Source organism: Callionymus lyra, chromosome 16 (genome assembly GCF_982586985.1).
Source record: "Callionymus lyra chromosome 16, fCalLyr1.hap1.1, whole genome shotgun sequence".
NCBI lineage: Eukaryota > Metazoa > Chordata > Actinopteri > Syngnathiformes > Callionymidae > Callionymus > Callionymus lyra.
Window position 1 is genome coordinate 10,980,551 of NC_141833.1, and position 15,019 is coordinate 10,995,569.

The window sequence follows — 15,019 nt, forward strand, 5'->3', positions numbered from 1 at the left end:
GTAATTGTGTTCTTTCTCTTTATTTCTCTAGTTCTTATTTTATTTTGATTTATTTATTTTTGATTTTTTATAAAAAATTGCTGTATGTATTGGCTATTGGAAAAAAACAATTTCCTGAAGGAGACCTCCTGAGGGATCAATAAAGTTTTACCTTACCTTAATATATATTGAAGTTCCCCTTATAAAATACAAATATGTCAACATTGTTAACTTTAGTTTAACTTCCGTTTCATCAATTCCAGTTAGCTTTTTGCTTTTTGTGTCAAACCCATCAGGAGAGCTGTCACTTTCCAAAAAAATGACATTTTACTTTTATATGAATTACAGTAATTTACATTTCACACCTCAACTTTTATTCATTCGTTTAAATGTAGTAATTTATTTATTCACCTCTTATATCATTTGTTTTTGTACCTTAGAATTGACAGGGCAATGTTTGGAAGTTCATTGATTAGCATAGACACATCAGTACATTTTAAACAAGTAAGGACATCTAAAATCATGACAAATGCACATAGGTTTCTAAAATCTACAATGAAAAGTATCAGTAGACACAATTTGCCACAGTTCATAGGACATAGGCTCCCTTTCATTGTCAATAGCTAATAGGACTTTCTTTTTTTTTTGCTATTTCCAAGGTCTGGGGTTGCTCCATGAAAACCCATCACCTGCTTCCACACATTCTCATTACAATTTCCAAGCTGCATCTGGTCCAAAAGTAACAACTCAAATGTGTATTACATCTATGTATATGAATGATAATAATTGGTGCCACACATCGAAGATACAGCCAATGCTGCTGCTCAAAATTACTGCACATAAATCAGCAGAGTAACTGTAAGAGATAGTCATTAAAGACTGAAAAGTAAATGCTCACAAAAAAATACTACTTCATTGTACAATACTGAAATTAAGAAAACAATTTACACATAAATCAACCTTATTTTAGTCATTTTGCAAGAGCTTACTTTTCAAAGCATTATTGCAAGAGATCAAAGTACATTTTCACCAAGTGACTATTCTAATATGAATTGAGTAGGAATTTCATCCAAAACTACAGTAACATACATGCAGTTTTCTATTTTCAGTACAAAACTAAACCAAAAGTGATTCAAATAAATATCTGGGATGTTGATAAATGTACTTACTTGAATCAAACTGTAGTGTGTTACTTGAGCATGACTTAAGGGCACTTTAAGAAGACACTCACCCTAATGATTAGGTCCGCAATGTTTACTTGATCTCCTGCTGGTCTGCATGGTTCGGAAGCTTTTTGGATCTTTTTCTCCAGTTGATGCTTCCGGGTTATTGCATACTGGGTGGATATTTTCAGACGCAGCACAACTTTGGTGGGTGAAGCCATGGTGTTGTCAGTGGCACATACTGCGTTGGTTGGGGCCAGCGCAGCATTGGCGGGAGAAACCACGTCATTGGTGGGGGCAGGTGAGGCGTTGTTGAGAGCAGGCACTGCGTTGTCAGGGATGCTCAGGGCGTTGAGATTTATCGCATTCTGGGGCATAACAAGACACCATTAGCACTGAAATCTACCTCGCACTGTAGTAGACACATACCCCTTGTCTTCTTGACCATTTTTAACGTTGCAATGTCCTCCTCTGCATAATTTCCAGGCCACTGTTAGGGGTTTTTGTGTTCCGAGGAACCGACCCCTCCCCACCCTCGTACGTGGTGGTGGAATGAAGGACAGACACATTGATGAGTTTAAGAAAAATGCTCGTTTAGTGAATTATGCAAAAGTCAGAGACAAACTTACGTGCACACGGGCGCTAGCAAGCAGAGAGATCTATCGCAGACGTCTTCGGATGCCAGAACGCAACGATCAGACAAAGTGGTGGATCTTTATAGTAGAATATTCAGTTTAACACCTCTAGTCAAATCTGAATGTAGGATTGGTCAGTGACTGTAAACACTTGATTCTAAGATGGCCGTCGCACGTGATCGTAGTGGAAACTTACTGAAGGTTGTTGTTTTCTGGAGAGAGTTTATTCCCAGCAACTTGTGTCCTTCAGAGTGAATTCTCAGACAGGTGTCCAGACTTCCTGGAATCTGGGATTGTTTAATCTTTCTGTGTGTGTGAGGGTTTGTGACCTCGGCCTTTGAGTTGTGAACCTGAGTTTAGTTTAAGTGAATGCACTGCAAGACAATGATTATTTAATATGAATTAAATATGTAAGATCTTCAATTTTTTTTTAAATAATAATAATAATTCCAAATTATGCTGTGAATTAAAACTGAAGTAATTGAATGCCTAATCATCAAAACAAACATATTCACACTAACTAACTCAAATCTAATAAGTCTATTTTGAAGTAGAGATTTTGTTAAAATATATATTGATATGGAGCCAGTATCCACTGCTTTGAAAAACCTCTTTAACGAGGTAAAAAGAAAGCAGCAGCCCCGTTGTCGGCGACTTGGATGTGGGCTCTTGGTGTGAGGTGTTGTTGACGTACTCCCCCCGTCAACAGTGCATCATTGAGCTCGTCCTGCAACATAGGAAAGAAATTAACAGCATCGCATTCTTTAGACAAATAAGAAACAATACATCTTTAAATCATGCTTTTTATTTAGAATTTACTCATACTAATTCATGCAGACAAAATTAACCCCTTCCTATTTACTACCTAAGTCAGAGAGATAGTAAAACACAGTTATACCTTATTCTCGAGCTGTTTTCTACATGAACAATTTAAACTAATTGAATGCAATCTGGACAGAGCTCCCTTCAGCAGTGTTGATCGACAGAACCGTGCAACAAGAATCACCATCAAGTAACAAACCTATTATCCAGCTAAGTATCTATCTAAGTCCTCCCCCTGAGGGACAAATAAACAACCTAATTTATTTGTATTTAAAAAATGTTTTCTTGAATAACTTTATATCCAAATCTATTGTCAAATCATTTAATTGATCATAATACTCTTTATATTAACTCTCTTAAATTTATTTATGAATAAATGTATTCAATTATATGACATTAATAGCTAAAAAAAATATTCTAAGCTTTGTTTAATCATTATTATTCCTCTTAGATTTGGTTTGAAAGTCTATTGCTAAAGTAAATGGATAATATCAAATAGAAAAAAGTGACTATGTGCAAACTATTTCTGCTTCTGTTTGTTTATTTTAATTATGTTTTCTATAATAGCATTTCTGTCGTTGGAATTCTTGACCTAAGTTTGATCAATTAATAAAAGGCTAACTAAGACTTACTTTATGATTAAAATTAAAAAAAAAAAAAAAAAAAAATCTACTCTATAAAATATTTTTTCCATTATAATTATAATGATTCATTCTTTTATTTTATTTTCTTGTACTTTGTTAGATATAGACACTTATTTGAGAACCTTATTTGCAATTATTAACCAATTTATTATCTTTATTTTAAAGTTCCCCAAAGAACTGTTAAGCTCTAATATTTCAATTTGGTATTTATTTTAGGTTTCCTTTGTTTAAGACATCAATCAAATCATTTTGTCATGTGGATGAAAACTAGTAATTTTCAATGCTTATATAATTTAATTCCTTCAATAAATTACACTTGCAAGTCCATATGTAATTTAGAACTCAACTTGTTTATTTTCCATCAATCTCTTGCTCTAGTTCTTATTTTTTGATCAACTTAGATTAAAGGTAGATTTATCTTTAACAAAGTTAATTTAAAGATTGATATGATTCTGTCATTTCTAAATATATTATTCACTATTTTCTTTCCTGAAGGCATCATTTATTTATTTATTTCCTGATGGGTCTTACATTTTTCCAGAGTCAATTTCTTTTCCCTGCTTTATATTTTTTGTTAATGTTTATAGTTGCCTTAGAATGTTAGAAGCAGCTTTAGAAACATATTTCCATTTCTTATTATTATCTTTTTCAATTAATCAATTTCAGTTTTTAATTCCAAGTTTCACTTTTCATATTGTCTATTGTATTATTGGCTGCTATTGATGTAGATAAAAGTATTCTATTTTAATTTATTTAAAAAATACATCTTCTTAAATTGATTAATGATTAATTCTGAGAAATATGTTTAATCATAACAATATGTTTTCTGTTCTTTGAAACTTCCTCAATGTTTAGATAATTTCCAGCCCATTTGATTGTCCTTTTTATTGTCCTGTTTGATTATTTGCACATCTTAACTATTTCACCACACGTCCAAAGAGTAGTTTCCTAAAACTACATTTGTTCATATATATATTTAAAAGTATGCTAGTCAAGTTTTTAGCTTTAAACATGTTGGCTCATGTTTCTTGTTCACCTGCTAACAAGGAGATCTTTTGATATATTTAAAAGTCTGCAGTGGACAGTGGCTTCTTATTTCTCCCTCACTGGAGGGCTTCTCAACACCACCTCTAGCAGGATAAGATCAGAAGTTACTAGAAGGTCAGTTATGCATCTATTCAGGTGGTGATGAGGATATTGTGTGTGTGTCATGAGTTGTGTATTCCAAACTTTGTAGATCTGTGGATGTCTGTTAAAGTTGGTCATGTGTTTTATTTGAATAAACCTTGAAGTTAGCAGAGAGTTCAAATTATCAGTATGTTTTGACTTCATGGTGAAGAGGGAAACAGAGGCGGGTGTTGGAGGGAATTCTTTCATTCTCACACACACAGGGAGCAGATTGAAGCAGTGACACTTTTTTATCTTATTCAATTTAAATTGAAAACATAATGTGTTTGTTTGTTTATCTCTGAGATCAGTGTGTTATTTGTAATATATATGTGAATGTCTGAGAGTGTTGTGTGAGTTCAAATGTGTTTTATGAATGTAATAGTTAATTTGATCAGGTGTCAGTCAGACCTCTTTAATTATTTACCCACAACAGAAATACAGTATCTATTCTAGATTACTATTTTGCTTATCTTAACTGGTTTCTTTAATCAATATTCACTTCAAAGAGATTTCCTCTTATTCAATAGGTGTTTGGTTTATTCAACTAGAGAGAAGAATGTCATATTTATTTTTCTCAGTGTTTCTTTTAATTTATCTCTTAATCTATTATTTTTTCTTTTACCTTTCCTCCTACAGTATTTTAGTCTCTATTTTTACCATTTTCACTATTTAAGTCTAATTCCCAAAGAACAATATATCATCAATTTCACTCGCATCAAGATGGAGTGGTTTAGTATAGTATAGTCTATTCTCTATAGTATATTCTTTATAGTCTAGTCTCTATAGTATAGTCTGGAGGTGACAAGTCAGCAGCTCTAGACAGAGTCACTTTTAATTTGTTAAAATATAAAATTCTGCATCAGTTGACCTCTCAAGTTTTTGTTTAGTTTTCTTATGGCTGCTTTCATCATAGCTTTGAGTGGAGCAATCAGAGTATGTTATTCTGGGATTAACTGTTTACTGTTACAACTTAAGATATCATGTCTCTAACAGGCTAGATTTGTCTGCTTTTTTCGTCAAATAACGAACAACTTTGCATTTCTTAATCATTTGTCTCAGGGCCCTAGCTTCTCCACCAGCAACCACAGCAAGAGCAACATGAGGGACAGAAGTGTCAGAGAGAGCATAGAGAACACCTTGTTTGTTTGTTAGTTCAGCAGCCACACCATCAGGACCACAAAAATGTCACTGCAGACAAGAGTCAAGTTCGTGCCATTTGTCGTCATCATCACGTTCATCATCATCCCAGATATAGTTGATAGTTCAGTGTGGGGGGTCCAAAGGTGGATCATAGGAATGAAGTCTCAAAAGTCTTTTCAAGATCAGGGAAATCAGATGTTCAATCACGTTGAACCAGTACAGCTGCCTCCCTCTCTGGAGCAGAAGTTCATTCTTGATGGAGAGTTGTTGAGGTTGAGTTCTTGTTTGTTCAGCTCAGAAAAATTGCTTCAATCGTAGGTGTCACCAATAGGGAACTGGACCAAAGTTCCTGGACTAGAAGCCAAAAATGTGCCATTGTTGATCAAAATTCTTTGTTTGTTTCCATCCCCTCATCCTCTTCTCCTGCCACACCCATGCACTCCAGCCAGTGGCCAATAGGGAGCTATGATAGGACCCAAGAACTATCATCATCTCTCATCTTTAAGTCTTTAAGTTGAATCTTAATTAGCTGTATCTGGAGCTCAATAAGAGCATTTTGTTCAACTATTCTATTTATTATGAATTCTCAGAAATCATTGATGTGAGTAACCTACTCATAAGATTAACCATTAAATTAAAAACAGAGTAACTTTTCTTATTTTTCTTCCCTGTCAGGAGCTTTAACTTGTCACCTGTAGTAATAGTTACTTTTCTCTTAAAAAAGATGAGGTCAATAAATGAATAGAACAAATTAATAATATTAATAATATTAATAATAATGCTAAAAATAATAATAGTAATAATAATAGGTAATGAAGCAATAACCAAAATTAATAATTAAATGAAAATATAAAAGAGGAAGAATCTAAAATCTAAATTAAGAACCAAAACTTGAATTAACTAATTAAAATATTATAAAATCCGAGATAATAATAAAAATAAAACAAATAGTAAATTAAGATATGAGTAATAAATACAAAAAAAATAAAATAAAATGGAATAATTTGAGAAAACAAATAAATAAATGCAATTGGATCTAATCACATATATACTAATTAATTAAAATGATTCAAGTCAAAACAATTGTCAATTAACAACTTATTATTTATTTATTATTATTTATTTAACTTCCTAATTAGTTGCACATATATATATATATATATATACATAGCACAATTGACAAAGAGGAATAAGAATGATTGTCTAAAGACCAAATACAACATGTAACTTAATATTCCTCCAATAATTAAAAGATAAAAATCCAATCCCTAATTTACTAAAAAATAATAATACAGTAGTAAATTTAACTTATTGTTAAAATAATAAAATGTATTTAGAGTAATAATTGAAAAATTAAAAAAACAAAATAAACTGCAATTGATTCAATTAATTAATAATTAAATAATTAAACCAATTGAGTCAGAACAAAAGTCAATTAAGGATCAAGCAAAGAGAAAACCAGCAGGGGGCAGCATAGCAAATACAACACCAAAGATCAGAAATTGAGAGTAGAAGAAGAGAAAACAGGAACTAGATATCAACAAACGTACACACGTGCAAGCAGTCAATGACACACTTGTTTTAGATAAGCAGTATTAGTTAGACAAAACACCGAAAGTTACACGCAATGTGACCAATTGTGAGTTGATCAATTGACAATGTGAAATGGGAAGAGAGGATGGTCAATATAATGGGGTCAAAAGGTCATTAATACATGCAGAAACAAAGGATGTCAACAATCAATGTTATTTGTGTTATTGTTATTGAACACTGCAGAAGAAGGAGGAAATTGAAATGTGAGTTGTTTTTGTTTTTCTTCTTAAACCAATTATACCACTAATTAACTGTATATATTCATATATACCTCAATTAAGAAACAGGATTAATAGTAAAAGTCAACAAAGAATGTTACTTTATAAAGAGAAAAGATAATTATATCAAACCAAATAGTGATAGAATTCAAGATGTCTAAGAATGTGGGTGCGTCTAGAGAAGACGTGAATACAATGGGAGGGTCGGTGAGGAAAAGAAGGAAGTCTCAAAAGTTCAACCTCCAAGCGAAACCACTCCCACAAACAAGGAAAAACTCTTTCGGAGCTCATTCGGACTTGTAGCAGCTGAAAAGACAACGTCTGCCAAGCAGCAGTGTTCTTATCAGCAAGAGATAGTGTCCAAAGACACACGAACCTGCACTCTCAGCTGAGTCACAGAAAGTCAGAGATCTCACACAAATAAATGCTAATTTTTACAAGTACCGTGGCGAGAAAAAAAATATTCAAAAGATAAAAATATACAGACACAGACAATTTAAACAAACAATATGTCATGACAATACGACAACAACAGTATTTTACCAAAACAGGCCAGAGAGACACACTATGCTACGTGGAACGAGACTCTTACCAGCCTGTCGTGTCTAAAGTGTTGAAGTCATAATGGCAGGAGCCTCTCAAACCGCTGAATTAGCTTCCAAACACCCTGGATAGGAGACCCCTCAACTCATCCATTCTATTTCAACCCCTGTCGAACTAACTCTAAACTAATCACCAATGAGACTTTGTCCATCACCGTGATGGTTTGGAAAAATTAACTAGCCCTAACTATACTGCCAAATTTTTGTGGAGCCCCTCAACACCGAACACAATGAGATCTAACTGGCCTACACACCGGCTGGCAGAGCCTTCAGACCAGGATATTGGGAGAGACCCCTCAAATCCCACATATCCCCAAATTTGTGATAGCTACTCGGCTTACCGAAAAGGTATGTCTACCATAATCAACCATAGGCCAAGCATCCTAACTATTATAGGAACCTGGAAATGCCCCGTAGAGGGAGCCGGTTATACTCCACCCCTACTCAGAATTCCCCAGGGTTACCAGGTCGTGTAACCGTCTCCTCTGCCTATCAATTCAACTTAAATTCTAATCAACGTTTTTTTCCTTTTTTCAACGATGCTTCTTCTTCCCGGGACACGATAATGTCGTTTACACTTAATACAACAACAAACAACAACTGACCATGCAATACCCCAAAAAACGAGCATCAGCTTATAAAAGCACTATTGAAATATATAATCTAAATTTGTGATAGAACCAGAGACTTACGTTTATTCGTCCAGGCAACCAAAACTAAAAAATATCTAATCTTTCCTAACTTACAATATAAATAAAAAATAAAAATAAAAAATCTATGTTAAAAAATAAGATAAAATCTTTCTCACCTGATTCTTGAAGTAAGGTATAATGGGGCCCATGGTTGCCTGGAGAACAATCAGCTCTGAGTTCGTCTTGGAATCTAAAAGGCCTTCAAACCATCAGTCCACGCCAAGGGTCACGTGCACCAAGTTGTTATGGGTTTTTTGTGTTCCGAGGAACCGACCCCTCCCCAGCCTCGTACGTGGTGGTGGAATGAAGGACAGACACATTGATGAGTTTAAGAAAAATGCTCGTTTAGTGAATTATGCAAAAGTCAGAGACAAACTTACGTGCACACGGGCGCTAGCAAGCAGAGAGATCTATCGCAGACGTCTTCGGATGCCAGAACGCAACGATCAGACAAAATGGTGGATCTTTATAGTAGAATATTCAGGTTAACACCTCTAGTCAAATGTGAATGTAGGATTGGTCAGTGACTGTAAACACTTGATTCTAAGATGGCCGTCGCACGTGATCGTAGTGGAAACTTACTGAAGGTTGTTGTTTTCCGGAGAGAGTTTATTCCCAGCGACTTGTGTCCTTCAGAGTGAATTCTCAGACAGGTGTCCAGACTTCCTGGAATCTGGGATTGTTTAATCTTTCTGTGTGTGTGAGGGTTTGTGACCTCGGCCTTTGAGTTGTGAACCTGAGTTTAGTTTAAGTGAATGCACTGCAAGACAATGATTATTTAATATGAATTAAATATGTAAGATCATCAGTTAATCAAGTGACTATTTGAAATGTGTGTTAAATCTAGATGATTGATAACAGTAAAGTTGTCATTTCCTTACACCACTAACGACCCCACTTCAACTTTAAGATATTTTGGGTTATTGAAGAAATGTAACATTGATGACACAAGAACTACTTAAAAACATATATATAAAGTTATTATAAAGTTATCTACTGAAGTGAATGACACACATAATATCATAACATTTCAAAGGTCCAGTTTACTGTGCTGACATTTTTTTATACCCTTGTCAGGTTAACCATAAAAAGTATGGTTAACTCTGAGGTATTTTGCCCTGCTCCCTACTGTAAGGAAATGACAACTTTACTGTAATCAATCATCTAGATTTAACACACATTTCAAATAGTCACTTGATTAACTGATAATCTTTCATATTTAATTCATATTGAATAATCCTATTCTTGCATTGTATTCACTTAAACTAAACTCAGGTTCACAACTCAAAGGCCGAGGTCACAAAGCCTCACACATACAGAAAGATTAAACAATCCCAGATTCCAGGAATTCAGTGTGAACCTGTTTGAGAACTCACACTGAAAGACACAACAGTCCAGTAAGTTGCTGGGAACAAACTCTCTCGAGAAGAAAACAACTTTGGTAAATTTTAAACGATTAAAACTATAGTCCGTTTCTGTCGCTCCAACACAACATCATACTCTTGTCTCGTCTTAATACTTTGCTTTATGGAGAAAAAAGGTCGATGCAGAGTGTACGGGTCGTTTATTCGCGGTCCAGTCCTATAGAGCATCGCTATATTTAAGGGAAAGTTTCCTGTCCAGGGGGTCGTCTCTTCCGGGGCAGTGGTTCTTTCAAGTTCGGTCATGTCTCGGGTCACCTGGAGAGTAACTTCCTTGCTTCCCTGTTGCGTGGGCGGATGCCTTTGTCTTCCAGCCCCAGTGAAATGTTGGTAGATGAAGCTAGTAATTTATACTTTATATTTTGATTATCGTTTAGCATTAATTTAAGTATGGCGTATACGTATAGTGTATAATAATTTTGAATCCAACAGTTAAGATGTGTAATCCAGAACTGAATATTTGACTGATTTTATGAATCAACAGACTGAATGCAGGAACCAAATCAAGACACTGTTGAAACGACAGGACGGCCGGATGTTAGTGTGTGGAACCAATGCTTTAAAACCACAGAGTGATTACATGGTGAGAACTGTATAGACATGTTTTTGCAAAACAACTACAAATTTTCATTATCTTTTGTCAAATGGTAACTTAAAGTAGAACCTATGTGAACATTTTGTTAACACTAAGATTACCTTATTTTTTGTTTTGCAGTCATACATAGATGAAAACCTGACTATAGAGAGAAAGAATGAAGTATCAGTTTGTCCACTTGATCCTTCTTAGAGCTCTGCCTCCCTCATGATTGGTAAGAATTATGTTTTAATAATACATCTGTGTTTTGCACTGAACTATATATTTTATTTTTTTATTTGAAGGAGACAATGTGTATTCAGCTGTTGGAAAGTTCTTCTCAAAAGGATCTGCAATCAAAACGTCCCAGAAAAGCTTCGTTGGTAAATGAATGAGATCAAACATCAGTGTTTCAGATTTTCATCACATTCTTCTATCCATGACAGATCGCACATTTGTTTCCATGGAGATGATGCCTGAAAGTGAAAACAGTGACACTGGAGATGATGACAAGATCTACTTGTTCTTCAGTGAGAAAGCTGTGGAGTATGACTATAAAACTACGCATGTTAGCCGAGTAGCTCGAGTCTGCAAGGTGATAACAAAAAACATTTGATGAGAGAGAGAGTGCCATTTTGACTTCCTCATGTTTACATAAAAGTAATGCTTGTGATTTTTAGGGAGACCATGGAGGTCCTTTTGATTTTCGGAACAGTTGGACATCATTTGTTAAAGCCAGACTAGAATGTCCAGTTCCAGGTTGCAAAGGGACTTCCATGATCCAGGACACATTCCGCTGGTGTGACCCCCAACAAGACTGGAAGTCATGTTTGTTCTTTGCTGTCTTCACATCACAGACGTGTGTATCTTTCATCCAAGTTTGAATCTGTTTCTTCTCAAAGTTAATCCATCTTTTTACATTCTTTCTACGCAGTTGCTCAGCAGTGTGTGTCTACGGTGTGACCGACATCAGCAGAAGGTTTTCAGAAGGAACATTCATGAGAAGGTCTTCTGATAGATGGGGGCCCAACAAAGATCCATTACAAGTTCTTCAACCTGGCTCAGTAGGTTTTCTATGTTAAAGTTTGTTTAAAATATATTCCACACATCTTATGAAATCCTGCTTCTGCTCATCTTCTTGCAGTGCATAGATAATGCAGCACGGAAGGCTGGAATCAATGATAGTAGAGAACTCTCTGCAAACATAGTTGAAAGAAGAATCAATTTTCCCATAATGATGGAGGCCATTGAGCCACTGGGAGGAAAATTGTTAATGATTAAAGGAGGAGAAGAATTCACAAACATCATCATTGACCAGGTTCAGACCACAGATGGAGACAAACACCATGTGATGTTCATCGGCACAAGTGTGTATTTGTCATTGTCTCTTGATTAGAAAAAATTATGTGCAAATATAAAACAAACGATTAAAATCTGTTAGAATATGGTAATAAGTATTAACTTGATGTCAAACATAAAAACAATTCTTTGTTTTCTGACATGAAAGAGAAAGGAACCATCGTAAAAGCTGTGAACTATGATGAGAAATGTTCATCATAGAGGAAGTTCAAGTCTTTAAGACCTCAGAGCCCATCAAGATTCTCAAGTTCTCCAATGTCACGGTAATGTCATGACAGAGTGTTGAGCTTCATGTTGTAAGACTTTTTCTCTGATGTGCAGCGTCAGATCTACGCAGGCTCAGACTCTGGAGTAGTACAGGTGTCCCTGTCCTCTTGTGGAAGATCTTTGTCTTGCATGGACTGTGTTCTTGCCAGAGATCCTTACTGTGGCTGGGACCACGCTGCTGGCAAATGTTCAGCTCTTTCTGCTACACAGAGGTGAGTATCTGTTCTAAAATATGAGGTGCAGTGTTCAGTAAATTGCACTGCAGTAAATTATAATTATATTTTTCTTCAGAGAACTGCTCCAGAGTTTGAAAGAAGGCAAAGCTTCTCTATGTCCAAAGAATGGTGAGTGGATCAAACTCCCGAACAAAGGTCACCTCCAACATAATGAATATAAAAACGGCTTAGCGCTAAAATGTTGACTTGTGTCTTTCATAGAACCTCAAACTGAGAATAAATCTCTTACTGCTCCTGGATATTTAAAACTTTTCTGCTCTCTGGAATCAAAGCTGGCAACGATGAGGTGGGAGAAAGATAACTCCCCACTGGTCTCTTCACCTCATCGTCTGGAGCAACAAGATGGACTGCTCATCCTGGAGGTCTCAAAGTCTGACACTGGTCACTACCGCTGTCTGTCTGTGATGAGCTCCAAAGATGCTGAATACAAAACCACAGTTGCCCAGTACAATGTCATCATTGAAGAAAAGACAGAAGAGATTCAACCTCAACAATACGATTATGCTCTCCTGTCTCAGCAGATTGGGTTGGCCCTGGTGGTTTTTTCTTTCTGTGGACTTTTTATTTGGAACTTTTGCAAAGGCCACATTGGTTTTCCATGCAAGAACAAACAGCCAAGAGCCATCGCAGACCAAAGTTGTCAAACATGCACCAACAGCAATCAGCAAGTAGATGACAACCAAGAAAATGAAGATAACATTTCCACTCATGTGTAAAATCCAGACCTCGACCATGCATTGTCAGTTTTGGGCATGGGTGAACCTGGTAGTGTTTGGGGTGACATTTAAATTAATAACCATTGTTCATTGTTTTAGTGTTTGTGGTGGAGCTGGTTGAAGGTTGGTTGGTGTTGTCAGAGGATGTCGTTGCTGATCAGTTATTTTATGCAGCACCACCAAGAGAGACACAGGTTGACTCATGTCAATGGTCTGCTCAGTAAGAGTACTTACATCATCTGAAAAAAAATCATAATTTTATTACACTGTCGACCTTATGATAGCAACAAAAAAAATAATTAAGTTTTATTTCTTCTACTGATATGATTTTATGCCTTTTTAGATATTTAAGTGACTAAGATTGTTTTAAATACTGTTTTGAAGAATTCATTATCGATTTGATGTTATTTTTCAGATTTTTCTGTCTTTAAAGATTCAATAAAATGTAAAATAAAATATTTCTGAAAAATATGATAATTTCATTTATTGTCTATACTTTGGTTGGTTTCTTGAAAAAACAGTGTACGTGGTTAAAACTACTTTCAAACATCTTCCTTTCTTTTTTGTTCAATAAAAGTAACTTTAATCAAAAATAGTTTTAAACCACTTTCTTTGAAGTTATCTTTTTCATGGCAGGGCCATATGATGCGTAGGATGTTTTTGTCTTAATTATTCAATATAATTCAAAATAAGTTGCTTCTTTAAAGCAGAGGTGGAATTGTTTAGGTATATTGGATGGATGGATGGATGAATGGATGGATGGATTTTTTACCTGTGGACGATTGAGTTTGTGACACAGAGCAGCGGGTATGGTGTTGTCAAGAGTGCAAATGTCAAACACGAGTTCTTGACCAGCCTGGTGCTTAAATCTGATAAAGTGATTATTGTTGGTGACTTTATCATCCATATGGATATGGTCCATGATAGCTTGCCTAACACGTTTAATTCTATCCTGGAGTCATTTGGTTTCTCTTGGTATGTACATGAACGACTCACTGCTTTAAGAACACATTTAGATCTTGTCCTAGCATACGGACTTGAAATTACAAATGTTATTGTCCCTCCTCAGAATTCAGCTCTTTTTTTTTTACCATCAATTAATAATCTTTGATTTTATCTTGAATGACCCAAGTCTACAGAGCAGGAGCACTCTGTCAGGAAAGTGCCATAACCAAATTTAAGGAATCAATTCCCTCAGTGCTCAGTCAAATGTCTAGTCTAGTGTGTCAGGAAACTCTACCCATAAACACCATGAAATTGATGACTTTGTGGGCAGTTTCACAGACTCGCTACATAACACGCTTGACTTAATTGCACTACTAACTAAAAAGACGGTTAACAGAAGTAGTTGTGCTCCTTGGTGTAGTGTTTATATGCCTTATAAAAAGGTTTATTTTCAGAACATCTAAGTTCTGGTAGATTTAACTTTAAAATTGCCTCTAGGTAAGATTTACCTGAAGAAAGGGGACACCACCCTTGTTTTATAGTGCAAGGGAAACTATTACATTTACGTGAATAATAATTAATTAATTTGCCTAATTAATTAACTATGAAACACTAGTTTTAATCAATCTCATTTAACTGAAGTTTACTACTTTTGTCGTGATTATCTGTTCTTTCCTGAGTAAGAGGCTCTTAAATTGACCGTTATTACACCAGAATAGAGACGAGTACAACGACGTGACGTTTTATAGATTTATTTAAAAAGGAATGAATAATGAATGACAAAAATAAGTATGTTATGGTAAGTTTCTGAACCGAGAATAAAACAGAAACGGGAAAAGAATC

At 35.2% G+C, this 15,019-nt stretch overlaps 2 long non-coding RNA genes across 2 annotated transcripts; both read left to right on the forward strand.

Moving 5' to 3' along the window:
* The first annotated feature begins 10,835 nt into the window (after positions 1-10,835).
* Positions 10,836-11,624, forward strand: LOC148063642 (uncharacterized). The gene is made up of 3 exons (XR_015713493.1): positions 10,836-11,036; positions 11,100-11,248; positions 11,334-11,624. It is a non-coding gene; the product is annotated as an uncharacterized LOC148063642 (long non-coding RNA).
* Positions 11,625-12,386: 762 nt separating this feature from the next.
* Positions 12,387-12,989, forward strand: LOC148063643 (uncharacterized). The gene is made up of 3 exons (XR_015713495.1): positions 12,387-12,491; positions 12,571-12,623; positions 12,717-12,989. It is a non-coding gene; the product is annotated as an uncharacterized LOC148063643 (long non-coding RNA).
* Positions 12,990-15,019: the final 2,030 nt, after the last annotated feature.